A 24,139-nucleotide genomic window follows, 5' to 3' on the forward strand; every position below is an offset into this window, starting at 1 on the left:
ATGGTGAGTCTGAGACTCCCCTTAAATCGTCCGATGCCGACGGGGCACCTCAACGCTACGCCAAAAAAGGACAGAATCCACAATTACTCTCTTCCACAATTAACTGAATTGGGGCCAAGTTATTTTTGTGGTGTATTTTTGTGGGAAATATGTGGGGAGCTCGGGCCGGTGGCACAGGAAATGAGACGCTTGGGAAACAAAATAAGACCTTGAGAAGGCTAGTGTGCTTTTGGTGGATACGGTCCATTTTATGGGTTGCATGGGGTTTTAGCTGTGGGTATTTTGGTGCGTTACTTCAAAGCAGTGTTGTCAGAGAAAAAGCATGATTTGCATTCAGCTTTGAAATATAATCAATAAACCCAAAACAATGAACAAAACAAATACAAAAGCAAAGAGAATGTAAAAAGGTCCAATTGTGGTTTCAGATGTGGGTATATCAGTGCGGCACTTCTAAACGGCATTGTCCGAGCAAAAGCATGATTCCCATTATTAAGCTTTGAAATAAAAATCAGATAAACCCAAAACAATAAACAAAACACAATACAAAAGCTCCACTGCTGTACTGAACAATTCCTGAGAAGGAAATGGATGAAAATGTGGGTCGTAATCCAGGATTAGAACAGTTAATTCTGTTAACTGATCCAAGGTCAGTAAAACCCATTGTTGTTCACACAGTAAACACATTCTCTAATAGCAACATCTGATCTAGAAATGTGTAAATTAAAATGTGCCCATCAGCTGGCGCCTGTCATTCAAATGGCTGCAAGTGGATTTCCTTCATATAATATATCGGTCAGATACAGTGCATTGGGAAAGTATTCAGACCCCTTGACTATTTCCACATTTTGTTACGTTACATTATTCTAAAATGTATTAAATCGTTTTTTTGACGAAGCAAAAACAGGATTAGACATTTTTGTAAATTAATTTAAAAAAAATAGCAATTGAAATATCACATTTACATAAGTATTCAGAGCCTTTACTCAGTACTTTGTTGAAACGCCTTTGGCAGCGATTACAGCCTCGATTCTTTTTGGGTATGACGCTACAAGCTTGGCACACCTGTATTTGGGGAGTTTCTCCCATTCTTCTCTGCAGATCCTCTAAAGCTCTGTCAGATTGGATGGGGAGTGTTGCTGCATAGCTATTTTCAGGTCTCTCCAGAGATGTTCGAGCGGGTTCAAGTCCGGACTCTGGCTGGGCCACTCAAAGACATTCAGAGACTTGTCTCGAAGCCACTCCTATGTTGTCTTGGCTGCGTGCTTAGGGTCGCTGTCCTGTTGGAAGGTGAACCTTCACCCCAGTCTGAGGTCCTGACCGCTCGAGTAGGTCGTCATCAAGGATCTCTCTGTACTTTGCTCCGTTCATCTTTCCTTCGATCCTGACTAGTCTCCCAGTCCCTGTCGCTGAAAAACATCTCCACAACATGATGCTGCCACCACCATGCTTCACCGTAGGGATGGTGCCAGATTTCCTCTAGACGTGATGCTCAGCATTCAGGCTAAAGAGTTCAATCTTGGTTTCATCAGACCAGAGAATCTTGTTTCTTTAGGGTCACCTCCCTGACCAAGGCCCTTCTTGCCCGGTAAGTTAGACTCTTCCTAGAGCTATGTTGTTCCAAACTTTTTCCATTTAAGAATGATGGAGGCCACTGTGTTCTTGGGGACCTTCAATACTGCAGAATTTTTTTGGTACCCTTCCCCCATATCTGTGCCTCAACACAATCCTGTCTCGGAGCTCTACGGGCAATTCCTTCAACCTCGTGGCTTAGTTTTTGCTCTGACGTGCTATGTCAACTGTGGGACCTTATAGACAGGTGTGTGCCTTTCCAAATCATGTCCAATCAATTGAATTTACCACAGGTGGAGTCTAATCAAGTTGCAGAAACATCAAGGATGATCAACGGAAACCACTTAGAGTATCATAGCAAAGGGTCTGAATACTTATGTAAATAAGGTATCTGTTTATGAATGCACTGTAAATCAGCACTCTGACTTTTTAGCCTTTAGAATCAGGAAGTGCCGTTGAGATAAAGAATACCCTTTCCCAGAATTCTCAATATTTAGTAGCCTGTATTACTACACAAAAATAAAACGCAACATGCAACCATTTCAATGATTTTACTGAGATACAGTTCATAAGGAAATCAGTCAATTTAAATAAATGCATTAGGCCCTAATCTATGGAGTTCACGTGACTGGGAACAAAGTAGGAGCGTGGATCAGAAAATGCAATACGACACATCTCCTTTACATATAGTTGATTAGGCTTTTGATTGTGGCCTGTGCAATGTTGTCTCACTCCTCTTCAATGGCTGTGCAAAGGTCGCTGAATATTGTCAGGAACTGGAACACGGTGTCATACACACCAAACCAGAGCATACCACACATGCTCAATGGGTGCCATGTCTGGTGAGAAGTCAGGCCTGGGACATTTTCTTCTTCCAGGAATTGTGTACAGATCCATGGGACCGTTCATTATCACGCTGAAACATAAGGTGATGGTGGCGGATGAATGGCACGACAATGGGTCTCAGCATCTCGTCATGGTATCTCTGTGTATTCAATTTGACATCGCTAAAATGCAATTGTGTTCCGTGTCCATAGCTTATGCCTGCCCATACCATAACCCCACCACCATGGGGCACTCTGTTCACAACTATGTCAGCAAGCCGCTCAACCACACGACACCATGCATGGCGTCTGCCATCTGCTCAGTACAGTTGAAACCAGGATTCATCTGTGAAGAGCACACTTCTCCAGCGTGCCAGTGGCCATTGAGCATTTGCCCACTGAAGTCGGTTACGACACCGAACTGTAGTCAGGTCAAGACCCTGGTGTGGACGGTGAGCACACAGATGATTTTCCCTGAGATGGTTTCTGACAGTTTGTGCATAAATCCTTTGGTTCTGCAAACCCACAATTTGCAAACCCACAAATCTGTGCACAAAATGTGAGAGAAATAAGCTTTTTGTGGCTCTGGGATCTTTAATTTCAGCTCATGAAACCAACACTTTACATGTTACGTTTATATTTTTGTTCAGTATACATAGTACAATTATGATAACTCAGTCAAAGGCCTAGACAAATAGGCAACTCCAGAATTCCCAGAATTCTTATACTATTTATTTACAGTCCTAAAGTAGTATTCACTAAACAGTACAGTAAGGGTAAAAAGTATTTGATCCCCTGCTGATTTTGTACGTTTGCCCACTGAAAAAGAAATGATCAGTCCATAATTTTAATGGTAGGTTTATTTGAACAGTGAGACAGAATAACAACAAAAAAATCCAGAAAAACGCATGTCAAAAATGTTATCAAATGATGTGCATTTTAATGAGGGAAATAAGTATTTGACCCCTCTGCAAAACATGACTTAGTACTTGGTGGCAAAACCCTTGTTGGCAATCAGAGGTCAGACGTTTCTGGTAGTTGGCCACCAGGTTTGAACACATCTCAGGAGGGATTTTGTCCCACTCCTCTTTGCAGATCTTCTCCAAGTCATTAAGGTTTCGAGGCTGACGTTTGGCAACTCAAACCTTCAGCTCCCTCCACAGATTTTCTATGGGATTAAGGTCTGGAGACTGGCTAGGCCACTCCAGGACCTTAATGTGCTTCTTCTTGAGCCATTCCTTTGTTGCCTTGGACATGTGTTTTGGGTCATTGTCATGCTGGAATGCCCATCCATGACCCATTTTTAATGCCCTGGCTGAGGGAAGGAGTTTCTCACCCAAGATTTGACGGTACATGGCCCCGTCCATCGTCCCTTTGATGCGGTGAAGTTGTCCTGTCCCCTTAGCAGAAAAACACCCCCAAAGCATAATGTTTCCACCTCCATGTTTGACGGTGGGGATGGTGTTCTTGGGGTCATAGGCAGCATTCCTCCTCCTCCAAACACGGCGAGTTGAGTTGATGCCAAAGAGCTCCATTTTGGTCTCATCTGACCACAACACTTTCAACCAGTTGTCCTCTGAATCATTCAGATGTTCATTGTCAAACTTCAGACGGGCATGTATATGTGCTTTCTTGAGCAGTGGGACCTTGCGGGCGCTGCAGGATTTCAGTCCTTCACGGCGTAGTGTGTTACCAATTGTTTTCTTGGTGACTATGGTCCCAGCTGCCTTGAGATCATTGACAAGATCCTCCCGTGTAGTCCTGGGCTGATTACTCACCGTTCTCATGATCATTGCAACTCCACGAGGTGAGATCTTGCATAGAGCCCCAGGCCGAGGGAGATTGACAGTTCTTTTGTGTTTCTTCCATTTGCGAATAATCGCACCAACTGTTGTCACCTTCTCACCAAGCTGCTTGGCGATGGTTTTGTAGCCCATTCCAACCTTGTGTAGGTCTACAATCTTGTCCCTGACATCCTTGGAGAGCTCTTTGGTCTTGGCCATGGTGGAGAGTTTGGAATCTGATTGATTGATTGCTTCTGTGGACAGGTGTCTTTTATACAGGTAACAAACTGAGATTAGGAGCACTCCCTTTAAGAGTGTGCTCCTAATCTCAGCTCGTTACCTGTATAAAAGACACCTGGGAGCCAGAAATCTTTCTGATTGAGAGGGGGTCAAATACTTATTTCCCTCATTAAAATGCAAATCAATTTCTAACATTTTTGACATGCGTTTTTCTGGATTTTTTTGTTGTTATTCTGTCTCTCACTGTTCAAATAAACCTACCATTAAAATTATAGACTGATCATTTATTTGTCACTGGGCAAACGTACGAAATCAGCAGGGGATCAAATACTTTTTTCCCCTCCCTGTATGTAGTATGACAATTCAGTCACAGCCCCGGGCCAAATAGGCAGCTGGAGTGTAGCACACTTGAGAACACCTTTAGCCCATGCCTCTTTACTAAAAGAGCTATGAACTGCTATGGGATAGTAAATCTGTCCATGTGCCCTTGAGCAAGACACTTCACCCTTATTGCTCCTGTAAGTCACTCTGGATAAGAATATCTGCTAAATGACTAAAATGAAAATATCAAACTGCTTAGACCCCATATCACACTTGATCCCCAACAAGCCCTCCACTGGACTTAACAGTTTTAAATAAAATATCTCCCCGTTACATGGAATCTGTTTGTTCAACCTCTCCACTCATTAGCGGACCCCCCTCTGTGTGAACGAATGAGCCCGGGAGGGGGGGGGACGACAATATGCTGACCCCCTCGTTCCCAATACCCATACTGTGTCCGAGACAACAAAAGAGCCTGGTGTTGTCCAGCAGGGTTGCATCACATCATTGCTATGGCGGCTAAACACCAACGAGCAGTAGCCACTGCCCCGAGAGCGCTAATGTAAGCTAATGCAATTACGCAACACAAGGCCCTGCTCTGTGTCTGGGGGGGAAAAGCAATTGGACATGACAACCTGCGGTGTTGCTTCTGTCCAGTGTGGGTCCGGGATTACACTGTGCTACTGTTATTGTTATAGAGCAGCAGTAGAAACCTATGGAGGCACAGGATGATGATTAGAAGAGTGAGGAGAGAAAGAGAGAAAGAGAGTGAGAAAGAAAATTAACAAGAAAACAGGCAGAGGGAGCAAAGCGACAGAGCGAAAAAGCATGACGACTGAGAGAACGAGAGATAGAAATAGAGACCGAGAGCAGAATAGGACTCGTTCAGGTCACCACTCCATCCCGTCAGACAGAAACAGAGAAAGGGCATTAGCATTAGCAATAGCGCTAGCTACGATTAGCATGGTAGCGTTATGTAAGCTGTATGGCAGAATGGTCCTCTAGCAGTGAACAATACCTCAAGAGTTGCCGCTGCGGTCTCCTCTACCCCACTGGACCACGGCCATGACGATTAACAGTGAAGGCTAATGGGAAGTAATTGCAGTATAGAGATGGACTGCTATTCAAAACCAGATCGAACCGGTTCATCAGAAAAGTAGGGAATTATTATATGAGTAATTTGTATGCATTCAAAATGCGGTTCCCTACCAATGTGTGGAGATGTGGATAGGGATAAACAAGTCAAGGTAACCTGGAGTGAAAGGACTGCCCATAAATCTTGCTCAATTTGGCACTCTTTCTGGTGTTCTGTCTGCCCGTCTCTGTCATTCTGTCTACCTGTGGTCCTGTCAGTTCCTCAGTCTGTCCCTCCATCTCTGTAGACCTGCAAAGTCTGTAGTCTGGCAGGACTCTCTGTGTGTGTGCCTGTGTGTGTGTCGGTGCGAGTGGACACGCTGGAGGAGCCTCGTCAGCGGCGGTATTTCAGCTCACATCTTTATTCTACTGAGGGACTGTCTGTCCACAGGCCATCATGTCCATATTGCATACCCTGATGAATGGACCTGGCAGACGTTGGCACCATGTGACCTCACAAACAAAACAGAAAAGAGTGGAGTCAGTGGACTGATAGTATGACAGAGCCCCAATGTTGACCACTGTCTTGCGATCATATTTCACGTGTCAAGTGCCATGCTCAGTCCTATGGAGTCTCGTGGAATCATCTACTTGAATGCTGCAGAAATGGCAAAACAGTTTATTTCAGATACAATAGTCAACAATTCTCTGTCAACTATATTCAAAACCATACTTTTCATTTTCAACCTATCTTGGAATGTGACAGGGTCTTCGATCTCTCTGTGTGACACACTGCATGGGCTGACTGTCAAAGCAGTTTTGTTATCTGCCCTGCCAGATAGTCTCTTTATGGAGACTTTCTCTGTAAAACAGCAGGCATTCCTGACAGGCCAAGGTTGGTAAGTCAAATCAGTGAAAAGTCACTGCTAAGCATCTGAGAAGGGTCCTAAAATGGGCCACTGCTGAGAAGGGTTCTAGGTTCTGAAGTCCTAGGAGGGGATAGGGCGCAGAACTTTTCAACTCCATGCTTGGAGGGCTGAGCCCCAAACACTGCCAGTGTTCCTTATCTACGCTTTAAATCGTGACACGAATCAATCCCTTGGCGAGCAACTAGGTAGAAAAGGAAACGGCAGCTCTGCAGGCCTGTGATTAAAAAGCCTTGGTGAGGGCTTCTATACCGTCTTTCCATCTCTGTGAAGCCGACCTGACATCCATTTTAATAGGCCTGACATTTCCTATTCGCGGCTAGGCGGTGCGGAGGAGACAGACGTTATGGGGGAGTTGGGAACGAGAGCACCGTCTGTTAACTGGGTGTTTAGCCTTGGAAAGAAGACCTTTCGTGATGTGCGAAGAGCTAAATATCCCCACAGGGGACCTGCAGAGTCTTTGGACAGCAGGCTAGAGAGCCTTGTTATTCTAAAAACACTCCTATGCTAATGCTAACATTAACTGCTAACGACTTTGAAGGTGGCGGGAATGTGGTAGTAAGAGTAAAGCAGCTAGCCTAGCACTGAAGGAAATGCCCTTTCAGTGTGGAGGATAGAGAGGATCATTATTCAGGCAGGCTCAATGCTAATGCTACATCACTAATGATAATAGCTAACTGCTAATTGTTTTAAAGGTGAAATGAAGGGTGACGCAGCTAGCGCAAAGAGAATGAATGTCATGCTAAGACAATTGCTCTTCAACTGCAAAGGGGGACAGCGTTCCCTGCATCCTTACAAAGGACAATTTAGCGGTATGGCTAATGAATTACCCCACTCAATGAATACATGGTGGATATAACATTGATATTCACATAACTTACCATCAGGCTACCAGATAAGCATGATTAAAAAGAGAAGTATATGTCAACATAACATTGTATCCATCAGCTATAGCTTATACAGTATTACCTCCCAATAGATGGGATTGAATTCCCCAATAAGGTATTACCTCCCCATAGATGGGATGGAATTCCCCAATACGGTATTACCTCCCCATAGATGGGATGGAATTCCCCAATACGGTATTACCTCCCCATAGATGGGATGGAATTCCCCAGTACGGTATTACCTCCCCATAGATGGGATGGAATTCCCCAGTACGGTATTACCTCCCCATAGACGGGACTGAATTCCCCAATACGGTATTACCTCCCCATAGACGGGACTGAATTCCCCAATACGGTCTGAATTCCCCAGGTGCCAGCGTGAACTGCGTGGAGTAGGATGATAAGGTGGTCTTTAAATAAGTTATACTTGCGTCCCTTAGACAGGCCCTTTGCCCTCCAGAGGGCTCTGGAGCAGAGAGAGAACTCTATTTACATTTTAGTCATTTAGCAGACGCTCCTATCCAGAGCGACTTACAGGAGCAATTAGGGTTAAGCGCCTTGCTCTATCAGGAGGGAACTTTGTAGGATCTGTGTCGGAGAGGGTAACACTAACCTCTGCGAGTTAAGAAATTCCTGGCCAGGATGCTTTACTGTCGGATAGGCACTCTGTAATGATGCCGCATTTAACTTTTTGAGTTTCGAGTCGTTGTCGTTAGACACTGATCTAAGATCAGCTTATCACCCCCAACCTTAGAAGGTGAGGGTGGAGTAGGGGTTAGGGGGTAATGCAAAATTGTCTTCTGATCAGCTTCAGGGGGCAACTTCATAACACTCCGAAAGTTCCCCGAGAGATCGTAGGGCAAGTGGCTCAAAAAAGGTCACCGATGCAAACAAAGTTTATAGACTCAGAGGTTAAAGTATCTGGGAAAGGTGACAAAGTCAAAGGTTTGACATGTAAAGTATGTCAAAGACAAACTATTGGTGTGTAGAGTTGGACTGGAGAGCCCTTGTTTTGGTACCAGTCTCAATCTTGTGGGGTAGACTGTGTACCAGAATAATACTTTAAGTACCCTCCTAGTGTTTTGGGCTCTTGTTACAGACAATTATACTTCTATTTTCATTGCCGTCATCAAATAGCAACAGGCCTAAAGAGTTTAGCTGTGACACAACCCTGACACACTACTCTCCCAGCTAACGGTAAGCAATAGCAGACATTATATTGCACTGAAAATGAGTGTGTGTGTGTTATTGTGTGTGCAGGTCTGTGGGTGTTGTGCTTGTGGGTGTCTTTGCTGACCTCCGTGTGTGTGTGTGTGTGTGCGCACGTGTGTGAGCATGCAACTGTTTGTATGCGTGTGGTTGTCGTTATGCATGCGTGTTGGTGTATCTGTGCATACGTGCTTGCCGAGTTTCACATTCTTACACGGCATTGTAACTCAAGGGGCTTGTTTTTCACTGCTTGCTGCAAAGCAATCTTTGGAAGATCTTTTTTCTTTGTGTACGACAGGGCCTTTTAACAAATGACCCTAAACGGGATGGTATGAGGAAGATTTAAAAAAAACAAGAGTTGCCAAACCAGACACATTTATCTTCAACATTTTTCAACCTAACCCGAAATCTGCTAATACTTCAACTGAATCCTCTTGCCTATTGGTCAGTCAAGCCCTCTTCTTCCTGAACTAAATTGAAATCCTTTGCCTGTAAATAAAACTGAACCACATTCCATCCATTAACGCCATATCGATTGATCACTGTGGACACTGTGCGTACACAACCCTGTGAGGTGAATTCGTCACCCGAAAGTGTGGTGGTGGTGGGGGGGGTAAAAATGTCCATGTCCCAATCGCCAATGGGCATGCAACAAAGCGTCCCTGTGTGTGTGAGGTCAGGGGGAACAAGGGCCAAGGGAGCTGCGCTCTCTCTCTCCCTCTGCATGTGAGAGTGTGGACTCAAGGGGTGGGTGGGGTCAAGGTGGCATTCCACAACACCTCAGAGACTGGCCTAATGGACAGAATTGTGGAGGGGAAAAAGAGCAGGGCGAAAAAGTGAAAAGGGTAGAATGAAGTAGGAGGGAGAGAAAAGGGCAGGGGAGGGTTTGGGGAATTGGTTGGTTTCGGTTGTCTTTCAATATGGGTTCAAATTAGAGTTATGGAAGCCTTCCGGATACTACATAAAATTCAATCCATGTCCCTCTCTCTGCCTCCATCTTCCCCCCGTTCTCCCTCTCTTTCATTAATTTAGCCATGTTGTATTTGCAATATGATGACACATCAGGGTTCAAGACGGACAAGTGGCACGGGACCAGCGAGGCTGTGTAAACATGATGAGCATTGACAAGACTGCAGAGGCGAAAGCACTAAAGGCCATACGCCATTTTGACAGGCAGCAGACATGTTAGTGGTGAAAAATGCAAGAAACGTATTGTTTTTGTGGCTGTATTGTAGGCTATTTGAAGAGCCTGGTTTGGGTTAGACGTTTCTATGTTCCAAATGAAAGCAGAGTCATTTTTTGTTGGGCTTTTTCCTGAGGTTAGAGGTTCGGGAAGAAAAACCCTGGTTTTAATTGAAACCATTTTTGTCCTGTCCACTGTTGGGTTTGGCTATGGTGTAGTGCTGGGATGTAGTGGTACTGTTCTGTTCCAACAGACAAAGAGTAACCAATCTAATCATATCACCATTTCTTTTTTTTTTTTCAGTCCGGGTTCTTAATCAAAAACAAACGACTAAAATCAAAAAATGTTAATAGACTTTTAAAAAAGTTAAATAAATACATGTTTATTATTCATAATTTTGGAGTGCAAATAATTACTGCTGGACTATTCCATTCACTTTTCCCTCATTGTTGATTTTATGACAACTTATGAATTGTTATCAAAATCATACATCCAGTCCACTGATACGCAAGTGCTCGACTCCCAATGGTTTGTGAGGCATGTCCGTTCAAACAAAGCCTACTCTGACTGACATTACACCTGCAAACACAGCAAAAACCCATTACCTTTCAAGTACAGACAGTTAGTGCAAGAGTGGCAAAAAGAAAAATCTTACCGTCATAAAAATCAAAAGCTGGGAGACTTATTCGGGAGAGACGGACATCGGTGATCTCAATTCTTCCCTCGTTCCGGAGAATTCCGCACTCCTCCTCAGCCTTTAAATCCAGAGCCTAGTCTGTCCGTTCCTGGGAAGCACCCAGATGCAACAGAGAAAAGAGGAAAACAGAGTTAGAGAGAGAGCGAGAGAGTTCCCTGTTTAGGTGAAGCAGTGATGATAGGACTATTTTGAGACACAGACATGCTGCAACTACAGGACTGGAAAGTTACCCCTAGAGTAGGTGGGTCAGAGTGTGTGGGAATGTGCATGGGGGGGTGGATAAAGTGACAGGATCAGCTTCTGAATATATATGCTTACATACATACATACATATATATATATATACATACATACATACATACACGTAGCCATCACGCAGTTACAAACCCACACGCTCACACACACCTCCCCATCCCAGTCATGAGCAATGCCAGTGGGGCAGTAGCTCAGTAGCAGACAGGCATTCCTCTTTCAGGATAAGCAGCAGAGTCAAAATAAATGATGGATAGACTAGAAGGGGGACGGAATGGGCAGACTGCGCGGAGTGAGGTGTCAAATAGGTAACGCACACCCATCTCTCCCCAGTGTCGCTATTTGAACGATTATGTGTGTGCCATTAACTTATTGGGGGCCATGTAAAGTGGAGTTCACACACAGAAATGATGTTGAGCAACAAGCCACATTTGATATAGCCCATGCAGGACACAAGCTTTCGCTCTCTGCTGTTGACGGTTTGATCATCTGTCAGAAAAGTTGGCCCGGCTCAGTGTGATGATCCGCGAGCACATAAACATTAAGCACACACACACACACACGTCGCGCACACCCATCCCTCCACCCTATCCCGACCAGCTATTCGCAGGCAAGTGATGTAACTAGAGCTATATTCACCTTGCATTTAGAGGCTGGTCATCCCATGCCGTAACACAGCTACTGGACAACTTCCACCTCTCTAAACGCAGCAGTAAACCAAACAGACACAAATAGATGAAGCAACGGACATACACAACATAAGCTTCATCCGCCTGGTCCCTGAGATGTTCATTAAGTTCCTTTAATGAACCCCTTTGGATGAGTCAAATTAAACTCACTGGTGGTCACTGATGAGGTAGCCAAGACTTATAAATTATTCAACATATTTAACAAAAGGAGTTAGTTATCGTGGACGAACCTCAATTCATTACCGCATTTCTCCGGCTCACACTCCAGTGCTCTCTCATAGGCTTCGTCCCAATATACTGTAAAACATGGCTTCATTTCCTACTTTCCAATTAAAACAGATGGATGACAAGACTGGATAGGTTTTCAATTACATTTTTTCATCAAGATGAGTAATTTCAAAATCAGTGGCAATGAAGGAAATGAGATGAGGAAATAGTGGGATAAAGAGAGGAGATTGATGTTTCACTTGTTACCATTTTGAGGCAGAGGCTTCCATAACAAACATGCCTACAGAAACTGCTGTGCCAACCACTCCCTTTTCGTGTGGATTTTGGGTGACTCCTACAATTGCCAACCACAAGAGCTACTTTGGCCATTTGGGGTGTAGCTTTGTGTGTTGAGGTCTGCCATGCATTTCTGCTGTTTACAGAAAGGCACATTGACGTACAGCACAGTGTCTATTATGGGGTTCCCACTGTGAACGTGCTAAGGGAAATGGAGAGTTTCATGTTTTTGGAGAGATGAGGACAATGCTATCCCTATCTGTGATGTGAAAGGAAAAATAAGTTGTATTTCATCCACTGCTAGAACTTCCTCTAGCGTTAAAATGGCTCCAATGGTCTGCATAGATTACTTCCGAACTTTACTTAACATCATGTATTAGTGAGCTATAAATATGGATGCCTCGCATGTGAATGTACCGTAGAATACATAGACTAATTTCATTTCACACAAAGTATATTTGTCTAACTGTAAAGTTAAGGTCATGCAACCTGAATTGCAAGTCTTTATCATCCACATGCTTTGAGTCACAGAAATCCCTGTTAATCGAATAGGTGTTTAAATGATTCTGATGCTAACTAACTAATGTGATGCTAACTAACTAATGTGATGCTAACTAATACCACATAGTTTCTAAACCCAGTAGCGCAACATCGCAAGACTTCCGGGAACATTTGTGAAGCCAACCAAGCAGACCAGGGTTCGTGGTTTGAGAAGTCAATGTGAGAAGTAGAAAATTCTTAAGTTGTTAATTTTCTCGAAATCTAAAAAGGCACAACCTAGATTGGGGCCAATGTCTTAAGTAGTCATACATGTTATTACTCCAACTTCATGAACGTGGCAAACAAGCACGTTTTTATTTTCGTCAAGTTCGGCGCGAGACGACCGTTAGACCCGATGACGTGTTTCTGCACATGAGCTTAGCTAGCCAATGTCACACTGAGAAGCAGTTACAGCCTGTCTTCATACTATGCAGTCTTTGCTCATACTTTCAACTAGTTAGCTTGATGCTAATGGATACTAACAACAAGATAACTTGCTAGCAACAAGTCAACCGCGAACTGTGCTAACAACAACAACAAACTAAGTCCTAGCAATAGAGCTACCGACAGTTGAGCCGCTACCGCTAGCTAGCTCAGTGCTAACAAGAAGGCCCAGAGAAACTCTCATCCACCTGCATGTCCAGCAACTATGCAGTGTGACAAAAAGGTAAATGGAGTATCGTTTCAGCCAGCTGCCCGTCCTGGATCAACACAGTCCGAGTCCCTCTGTCACCCTGCCAATGATGAAGTGGTAACGCTCAAATCCCCTCTAAAAAAGGTACCGACGGCCACCATGGAAATAAGCAGCGCTGACGACATGATAACATGTTTCCTGCCACTGAAGTAGTCCCATTCTAAGCCTGGCACCTTGAGGACCACGGCGATTGGGGCGTCAGCTGTCATGATTAAGCGGCAACTGGCAGCTCTAGCTGCGGTATCTCGACGAGCTGAGAATTGACATGTGCTTATGATGTAACCTTGGGGGGGAGATATTCAGACAGATCATGGACCTAAAAGGAACGGTCTGTCATTCTGTCTGTTATTCGGAGGGCCAGAAAGAGACATTTTCAGCCTGTTCCATTTCAGTTCTTGTCATGAAGAATGATAAAATGCGATGTTTTCATCCAACCTGGTACTGACCTGTCTTACGGCATTTAAACACAAATTGGGCATTGTCGCTGATTGCTGTTCAGGTAGAGACTTCAGTAATACATGATTGTTAAAGGGAGAAAATAATGAACCAAATATGTTGCACTAACAGCTCTGGAATGATCACATTAAAGTACCAGAGACGAAAAGCTGGCACACACACAAACCTATGAGCCAATCAGGACTAGACTGGGCACGTCAACATCGTCTCACCGGCCTGATTTCAACACCCAATCCATTATCAGCACCAATATGGGTCCAGCCATTCCCAGCTAAGTAAGTGACAGGTTATAAAAAGCAGAGAGGAGCAGGATAAACACAAATTACAGTGGCACAATGGCTGAGTCCCAAATTACACTATTCCCCATAGAGTGTACTACTTTTGAACAGGGACCCTATAGGGCTCTGGTCAAAGTAATGCACTATCCCTGGAATAGAGCGCCATTTGGGGCACATCTGAACTCAGTTTAGGGGTGGACCAGGAATATAAAAACGGGGCCCTAGGCCTATATTTCACCCCACTAGCCTCTATGGGCTAGGTGGGACGCTAGCGTGCCACCCGTGGTGCACTCCATCAACAGCAGGTGCATTTCAAGAGCGGCAAATTTGAATCCAAATAAATGTCAAAATTCAAATTTTTCAAACATACAACTATTTTACACCCTTTGAAAGATAAACATCTCCTTAATCTAACCACGTTTTACGATTTCAAAAAGGTTTTACGGCGAAAGCATAAATTTAGAGTATGTTAGGACAGTACATTTACAAGAGTTGTGTGTAATGTTTTGTCAATTCAAAGACAGGGTCACCAAAACCATAAAACCAGCTAAAATGATGCACTAACCTTTTACAATCTCCATAAGATGACACTCCTAGGACATTATGTTAGACAATGCATGCATTTTTAGTTCTATCAAGTTCATATTTATATCCAAAAACAGCGTTTTACTATGGCATTGATGTTGAGGAAATCGTTTCCCTCCAATAACCGGCAGTCAAGTCAGCGTCACAAATTAAATAATTAAAATTAGAAAACATTGGTAAAATATTATATTGTCATTTAAAGAATTATAGATTTACATCTCTTGAACGCAATCAACTTGCCAGATTTAAAAATAACCTTACTGGGAAATCACACTTTGCAATAATCTGAGCACTGCGCCCAGAAAAATACGCATTGCGATACAGACTAGACGTCATGTTAGGGAGATCTAAAATCGAAAATACTATGTAAATAATCCATTACCTTTGATTCTCTTCATCAGATGTCACTTCCAGGTATCACAGGTCCATAACGAATGTAGTTTTGTTCAAAAAAGCTCATCATTTATGTCCAAAAATCTCCGTCTTGTTAGCACATGATCTAAGCCAGCCGGACTTCTCGTCATGAACGAGGGGAAAAAAATATATTTACGTTCGTTCAAACATGTCAAACGTTGTATAGCATAAATCATTAGGGACTTTTTTAACCAGAACATGAATAATATTCAAGGTGGACGAATGCATACTCTTTTATAACGTATTGGAACGAGGGTACCCAACATGAACTCGCGCGCCAGGTGTCTAATGGGCCATCATCGTTCCATGGCTCTTGTTCGGTCAGATCTCCCTCCAGAAGACTCAAAACACTTTGTAAAGGCTGGTGACATCTAGTGGAAGCAATAGGAAGTGCCAAAATATTCCTCAGCCCCTGTGTTTTTCAATGGGATAGGTTTAAAGGTAATACAACACATCAGGTATCCACTTCCTGTCAGAAAATGTCTCAGGGTTTTGCCTGCCAAATGAGTTCTGTTATACTCACAGACACCATTCAAACAGTTTTAGAAAATTTAGGGTGTTTTCTATCCATATGTAATAAGTATATGCATATTCTAGTTACTGGGTAGGAGTGGTAACCAGATTAAATCGGGTATGTTTTTTTATCCAGCTGTGTCAATACTGCCCCCTAGCCCTAACAGGCTAGCAAACATCCCAGAAAATAACCGTAAGCCAGTGACAGTTTAATTTTTGGGTGGTTGGCTTCATACAAATATAATTACTCTATGGTTGGCTTAATGTATGTCACCTACGGATAACAAGGAACACTGTCCTAGTATGTTGATTATTTAAAACCTGTTATAATAGCCTATTTAAACTAGGCCTAAGTTAAATCATATAGATAACCTACTACTGTATACTGTAGCTAGGTGACCTTCGCCATGTAAAGGCTAGATACAGCCCTATAAGATTAATGACAAAATGGCCCCAAATAGAATTCAGAGTAGGCTATGGCTAAAGTTAACATAGCCTTCACATATAAAATAAACTGCATCCCACTGTTGAGCCTGAACCTTATCAAAAGTTTTGGGACGTGAAGTGTTTGGAGATCGATGTCACAAGTGGGAACATTATTCTCCTATGATAGAGTGCCGTAAGAACTTTATGAACATTATGACACGAGTCATCCATCAACCCTGCTCAACCTCTCCCAGACTCCCTCACACCTCTGTTCTGGGACCCACCGACGGGCCCATTTCCTACCACCTCGCCCAGCAGCCAATCGGGCACCCACGCTCACTACTTCCCTCGCATTCTGCCCGGTAACGGGATCCAAACTGTTGACGGCGGCGCCCAGGCATTTTGGCTTAGGACGTGTCAACCCCGGGATTTACACATACTTGACTGGTGCAGGGTTTAGAGACGGGAAGGCTTTCTTTAGCGCTATACCTCTCATCAAACCGGAGAGACAGAAGCAAGGGAGGGAAAGAGAGAGGTGGTGTGTGTGTGTGTAGCCCTTACTTCCTCTACATACCCCGACGCCAGTTACGCCATATGGGCACCTATTGCAGAGTCGTTGGCGCAAAACTACTCTCGCAGCTGGTGCACCGTCCGGTAGTGTATGTCATCGCGACAATAGAATACACAGAGAGAATGAGAGCGAGAGCGCGCGAGAGAGAGAAAAAGAGCGAAAGGGATGTAGGCTTGTCATTAATACTTTCCTCCTCCGTAATCCTTACCACTCATTTTCACAGCTTACCCCGGGCCCACAGAGGAACAAGCCTTGGGCCGGGGCCAGAGGGGCACCACCAAGCTCTCTCTGAAAAGGCACAGTGACCTTTGACCCCCATGAATCACTGCACACTTTTTCCACCGCTCGCAACAAACAGGACGTAAACAAATGGGACCCGGGAAGGGAGTAGCTGGTTTGACACTTTGAAAACATAATGGTCTTATAAAGAAACGTAGGCTTCGTTCATTCAATAACCTCAGAAAGAATTCCTACATTTGAAAACACTGCAGGCTTAAGCTTTCAGTACTTTATGTTGATATCTACAATATTCTACTGCGCCCTAAAGCGTTATAGAGGATTTGCTTAACTCAGCAATAGCCGTTTCTAGAGAGGGGGGGTCAATTGAAACCAACTGTAACTTTGTTACCCACTGAAGCACTTTAGAAAGGTACAATAGTCCTGCTACATGTCGAGAGAAAATAGCTTGTTTGTGTGTCCTCTTTCACACAGAGGATCTGTTGGTGTTCCGGTGACATCGACCCCTCTTGATGCTGTGAAAATAATGCCTGGCTCCCAAATGCCACCCTAACCCCTATATAGTGCACTACTTTCAACCATAGCCCGATGAATAGGGTGCCATTTGGGACACTCTACGTGTCATATCCCGCTGCCTAAGGGTAAAGATCAATGGGGTCCTTTGTCACAAGGAACTCAGCCGTGGGACTTCCTTACCCAGGTCATTTTCATGTAAAGGACCCATGAGCACCAACATGTGAAGTTCATAGGAGCATGTACAAGTGGGTGCCGAATGAAAGCTAAGAGTCTATGAAGGCATATACACTGAGGCACATTTACTGACCAGGTGAATCCAGGTGAACGCTATGACCCCTTATTGGTGTCACCTGTTAAAGCCACTTCAATCCGTGTAGATGAAGTGGAGGAGACGGGTTAAAGAAGGATTTTTAAGCCGAGACAATTGAGACGCGTTAGCAGTAAAGGGGCGGCAGCGTAGCCTAGTGGTTAGAGCATTGGACTAGTAACTGGAAGGTTGCAAGTTCAAATCCCTGAGCTGACAAGGTACAAATCTGTCGTTCTGCCCCTGAACAAGGCAGTTAACCCACTGTTCCTAGGCCGTCATTGAAAATAAGAATTTGTTCTTAACTGACTTGCCTAGTTAAATAAAGGTAAAAAAAAAAAAAGACACGGATAGTGTATGTGTGCCATTCAGAGGGTGAATGGGCAAGACAAAAGATTTAAGTGCCTTTGAACGGGGTAAGGTCGTAGTTGCCAGGCACACCGGTTTGAGTGTGTTAAGAACTGCAACGCTCCGGGTTTTTCACACTCAACAGTTTCCCATGTGTATCAAGAACAGTCCACCACCCAAAGGACATCCAGCCAATTTGACACAACTGTGGGAAGCACTGGAGTCAACATGGGTCAGCATCCTTGTGGAATGCTTTTGACACCTTGTAGAGTCCATGCCCCAAGGAATTGAGGCTGTTCTGAGGTCAAAAGGGAGTCCAACTCAATATTAGGAAGAAGTGGATACTTTTTATAGCTACTGTTTACAGGCCTCCTGGGCCGTATACAGCGTTCCTTATATCAGACCTTGTAGTCATGGCAGATAATATTGTAATTGTTGGCGACTTTAATATTCACATGGAAAAGTCCACGGACCCACTCCTAAAGGATTTCGGAGCTATTATTGACTCAGTGGGTTTTGTCCAACATGTCTCTGGACTTACTCATTGCCACAGTCATACCCTGGATCTAGTTTTGTCCCGTGGAATAAATATTGTGGATCTAAATGTTTTTCCTCATAATCCTGGACTTTTGGACCACCATTTTATTACGTTTGCAAATCTCAACAAATAATCTGTTCAGACCCCAATCAAGGATCATCAAAAGCTGTCCAATAAATTCTCAGACAACCCAACGATTCCTCGATGCCCTTCCAGACTACCTCCACCTACCCAAGGATGTCGGAGTATAAAAATAATTTAACCACCTAATTGAGAATCTTAATTGAACCTTGCGTAATACCCAAGATGCAGACGCACCACCAAAAACTAAAACATTTGTCACAAGAAATTTGCTCCCTGGTATACAGAAAATACCCGAGCCCTGAAGCAAGCTTCCAGAAAATTGGAAAAGAAATGGCGCAGAGCACGCTGACACGGTCCTCCGACACATAGGTGTGTCTGGCTTGGTTGTGTTGTGTTGTGTTTTGGAGGACGCGCGGCTCTCGACCTTCGTCTCTCCCGAATCCGTACGGGAGTCACAGCGATGGGACAATTGGATACCTCAATACTGGGGAGTTAAAAGGGGGCAAAAAAAGAAAAAAAAGAAGCTGATTGGATGGATCCCTGCTTCCTCTGTCATGCCACCTCAATTCACCTTTCTCAAATCCTAGCCTCCCATCTCCTTTTGGAATGGAATGCAGCCCACAGTCCGTTATGATTCTTATTTTGATTCCCATTAGCTGCTGAAGAAACGGCAGCCATTCTTCCTGGGGTCCACACAAAACACTAATGGAAAAGAACAGCAACACACATTTAAACTAAGAACACTCTGACTTAAGAACAATATGACTATTTAAAAACCAGACAAGAGACCATTCTCCACTGATCTAGCCTTGTGTGACTGTAATCCCACTATAGCTAAATCAGGCTAAGGGCAACTGAGCCGCTTACTATGAGGGAAGCCCTAAAGTCCACAGCATGCAACCTTCAACTTCACTTCATCATTTCGAACAATTAACAATTACCGTGATATGCAGTCGTTTTACTTCAGTTAAATTCACTGACTAAATCACTGTAAAATAAGAGTGTCTGCTAAATGACTAAAATGTCAATTTTAAACTGATGGCAAACGGTAGATAGTTGGAAGGGCTACTAAGATGAAAGTTTCTGTGGAAAACTGTCATGGGAAAACTACAGTATATCTGAATAAAATATAATTGAGTTGCTGTATTGGAGACCAGCAAATATCCTCCACAGCACTTTTATCAAAAGCGTTCTGAGAAACAGGTCAGGCAAGCTTTTCAAAGACAGACCACTTGAGCCATGACATCAGCTCTCTTCTAAAGCAGGAGAGAGAGAGAGAGAGAGAGAGACAAAGGAAGAGTGAATGGGCAAGCAAGGGAAATAGAAAGGAAGAGAGCTGGAGAGAAGAGGTAATAAAAGAGAGAAAGTGAGAGGGAGAGAGAGAATGTGTGACCCCTGTTCTGTACTTTCGAGAGAAACCGTATCGCATTCTCCAAATCCCAGATGGCCCGCCTAGATCCTGCACCACTCCCCTCAGTAACTCTAACTGGCAGGTAGCAGGTGCAGCCACATAGCTGTAGTGGCAGGACACTAACGCCATCCCTCCCTGGGAAATCAATCAAGTGAAAATGCGATGATTGTCCCATTAATGTATGGTTATATTTAAGCCATCCCTCTGGACTGTTTATTGGCTAGCTCGTCTTAGTGACATCCATTCAAACGCCAAGTTGCCAACTGTTGATTCCCATTATGAGATTCATCGGACTAGGTTGGATTTCTCTCTTGTTCACACACAAACACACGTTACAAAGTAGTTTCCAAACCCACACTTCCAGAATTACACACAAACTATCACTTCTGCAAACACGCACACACACACACCCCAGACTCGCTCTCAGGTACACGGTATGCGGTTCCCGTAGTGATAGCATTACACAGTATTCATTCACAACAAAACACATCGGAACTGAACAAGAAGAGGGGAAGGCATTAAAATGAGTGTGTGCGTCTAAATGACTAGACTGACAACAGGAAGTCACCACCGGCCTTTCACTTATTACATCATCCCTTTATTTGTGGGTGGGACCGAGTTACAGTAAAAAAAGGGATTCAATCCTCTTGAACATTTCCTGTCAGATCGCTGGGCATGGGTGAGCTCACTGAGTTACCGTATGTCAGACACAGTGGCTGTGAAAAGAGACTACCGTATCGTGTCCGACTTAAATAGCCTACATGACAGTTCAGCTGTTCTATGTGACAGCATTCATTTCACCAATTGAATGCGCCATGAAATGCCATCAACTTTCTTCAAAATAAAAAATTCTAATGTAAAACAAGTCATTTATTTTGGGCTACTGCATATAACAAATACAATGGATCAACTAATGTGATGCAAAACACCCTGAGGAAGGCACAGTGATGCCGAAACGTTGGTAAATACCCATTAAATTGCTGGGAGTTTATACATGGAGTGTGCGACTTTATTTTGATAGTTTATGCAAAACATAACCAACATCATATGATCACCTTCAGACTGATAATTATTATAATTTTAAGAATAATCAATAATTGCCTACTATGGCATATGTTAAGACTGATTGCCATTGTTGAAGGGCATAGCAGTGAGTGAAGGAAGTGAAACCCCAGTAATGCTGCAACAATTGGCCAGGGTAATCTTCTTAATGTGCACTAAGCCTTTTATGCCCATGCAGTGGGGATGGTGTAATGACACGAGACCATTCTGCTAGAGCCCAGTGAGTGAAGGGAGGATAATGAGCATTTGAATCCAAAGAAAAAGTGATTTTCTTCAGTGAAAGTGAATGGGTGACAACAATTTAAAATCCATTTCATCACTGTATTCATTGTAAAATGTTCAAAGCAAGAGGGAAGAAGAGGGCATTATTTGGAGGTATGAAAACTGGAGAAAACATAACTTAATTCACTCAATGTCTGGTTTTCCAAGTAGGTTATAATCGTTTCACTCAATATCTCCTACACAACTTACAAAGTAAACATGGATGGTGTTGATTGCTGGCTTGGCTAATGATCACCTAGTCCAAGGTTTCCCAAACTCAGGCCTGGGCACAGCCTGTGCATGGATTGGTTTTTGCCCTAGCACTAACACATCAGATTCAAATAACCAACTCATCATCAAGCTTTGGTAATATGGTGTTCAACAAGGGTTATTCTAATAGCTTTAAAGTTCTTTGAAGAACCTTAGGGTTCTTGGCACTGAAAATTGCCCCCAAAAGGTTCTTCCATGGGAGGTGAGGTTCATCGAGGAACCTCCTTAGTTGGTGGGGGTTCTTGCAGGAAACTAACACACCAGAGGATATACCCATTATATTAGGGGCTCTGCTGGGAGTTTACCTCATATTTGGATTTTTTCATTCTGCTTTGCCACTAAAATCATAATAAACACTGACAACTAAAATATGTTATTATGTATATTATTATTAAGGGGTAGTTAAAAAAATTAACCCAAAAAGGTTATTCGAGGAACCATTAAAAGGGGGTTCTTAAAAGGGGTTCCCCCAGTTTCAATTTGAAGAACCCATAAAGGATACTCCAGGCACCTTTTCTTTTTAGAGTTTAGGGCAAAAATCTAAAAGGTACACCCAGGGGCAACCTGGTCTCAGAGCATTTTGTAATATTCTGTATGTAAACCCGAGACCCTTCAATTAGTATATGTTACGTTTTGTATGGTATGTATTAATTTGTGGATGTCCATCCCCGATCACATATTTATATGTTACGAAATACAATTTGTATTATATGTTACGAATTTGCAAACGTATGATATCTTCAGAATTCTAGGTGGCTAACGTTAGCTAGCTGGCTAAAATTAGCTAGGCTAGAGTTAAGTTATACGCTCACCCATCTACCATACTTTCAATTTTCCCTAAGTAACCATCTGTTTTATGTAACCATAACAAAAAAACATATTACACTAATTTGAGTGTGCCGGATTTACATTTACTATGTTACGTCTAGTCTATGAGACCAGGCTGCCAGCGGGGGCACCGGGACCGAGTTTGGGAAACACACAAGCAAGAACAGTGCAACAATGTAATTGTTGTATTCAACAAGAAATCCACTTTTCTACTCACAACCCCCTGGGCCCGTCTCCACTAATGACAGTTTAATGATGGTCCTTGTCTAATTGTTATGTTAATTAACGTGGCCAAATATTGGCGCATCAACTCGAGCATCCTTTCTTGTTCAAGAAGGTCACGCTAGACTGGGTTACCGTAAACATTCTTATTCATTGCCAAGAACTGGCAACACCGGTCCATTGGAATGTGATCAAACCCACTTAGATCGAATATAAGTCGAGACGTGTTATCTAGAAGTTGACAAGGAGAAACTCACCATAATAAAAGCTCCAATTTGGTGTTCAAATTATGGTGAGTTTTATAAATATGCTACAGTATAGAAAATTAATTGGGATACGTAACAATAACCATTCCGCTATGGCAGAGGACATGTAGGCTAAGCATCAGCACTGTTGTTTTCGTGAATGCATTCCCAAATAAGCAAACCGCAAAACATGATGTTCAGTTAACGTTGCCTTAATTTGAACATTGGCAACATTGTAGACTTTTCTCAGGATATTGGATAATGTTTTGTCTATGATATGAAACTCTGTAGATAACCTAGCTAAAATATCGGATGTGCGCTAATTGCAGTAGCGGTAGCTTGCAGTGGCTGTTGCAACATTGCTTACCTCAAAGCGAACGCGGAGACATCTAAAGAAATTCGCTATGCAACAAAATACTGTATCAACCTCGTAGACAGGAGCCTGCTTGGCCGGAATTAAAGTCCATACACATCTGATATGAGACGGGAAAATGGACAGCTTATACGCTTTTGGCCAGCAGAATTACGAATGACACCGCACACCTGCTTTGACGTCCTCAATTGGCTCGGTCCAATTTCAAATAAGTAAACGCGCGTGGACGTTGCTACCGCGGTAGGCAAAAGCAAGGCAACACCCTTTCTCCCGGGTCACTTGCTCTCACTCGGAGCTATGGAGATAGCATTGCAGTAAAACTGTCCCTTTACTCCTGACAAAACGCCGTCTCACCACGACAACACCTCTTGACTGAAGAGGGGCTAGCTGAAGAGGAGGAGACGAGAGCTCACATTGTTCCCGCATGATCGGTGCCCGTAGCGACGCGGCTGGGTGCCGCCAATCTGACAGCCCAGGAACAGCTCGCGTTAATCAGATATCATCCAATGGCTCGAGCCTGCCTCCTTGTTTCCCAGGGAAAGGGCGGTTGTATGCGAGGATGATGCTATATGCTGTGTGCGCCTCCATGTGTAAAATGGCCTAGTGCAGTTCATTGGTCCCTCCCGTAGTCATGGCGACGACCCTGGTTCAATTATGTGCTCTTCTGGGAGGATGGGATGGAGATGAGAGATGTGCAGGTCACCTATAACAGGGCAAAATGTCATTCCCTTACCTCTGCATATAGTTTGCAAAAAGACCTTCACATGTGCTTACAATGCAGTGGCCTATATTGGAGCCTGTAGC

General features: G+C 43.6%; 1 protein-coding gene across 12 annotated transcripts in view; it reads right to left on the reverse strand.

Moving 5' to 3' along the window:
* Window positions 1–23,934, reverse strand: part of LOC106602561 (sorbin and SH3 domain-containing protein 2) — a 93,540-nt gene extending 69,606 nt beyond the window's left edge. For 4 of the 12 annotated variants that reach the window (XM_082974224.1, XM_082974223.1, XM_082974225.1 and 1 more), the window contains exons 1-2: window positions 23,330–23,933; window positions 10,673–10,802 (exon numbers count right to left, since the gene is read on the reverse strand). The gene's annotated coding sequence lies outside the window, so the exon portion shown is untranslated. Of the gene's footprint in view, window positions 1–10,672; window positions 10,803–11,605; window positions 11,850–23,329 lie in introns of those variants that run through there. The other 8 variants (XM_082974227.1, XM_082974229.1, XM_082974228.1 and 5 more) reach the window with 5 other exon arrangements.
* Between the last annotated feature and the right edge of the window lie 205 nt (window positions 23,935–24,139).

The sequence above is a fragment of the Salmo salar genome, chromosome 04 (genome assembly GCF_965601325.2).
Source record: "Salmo salar chromosome 04, fSalSal1, whole genome shotgun sequence".
Taxonomy (NCBI): Eukaryota; Metazoa; Chordata; class Actinopteri; order Salmoniformes; family Salmonidae; genus Salmo; species Salmo salar.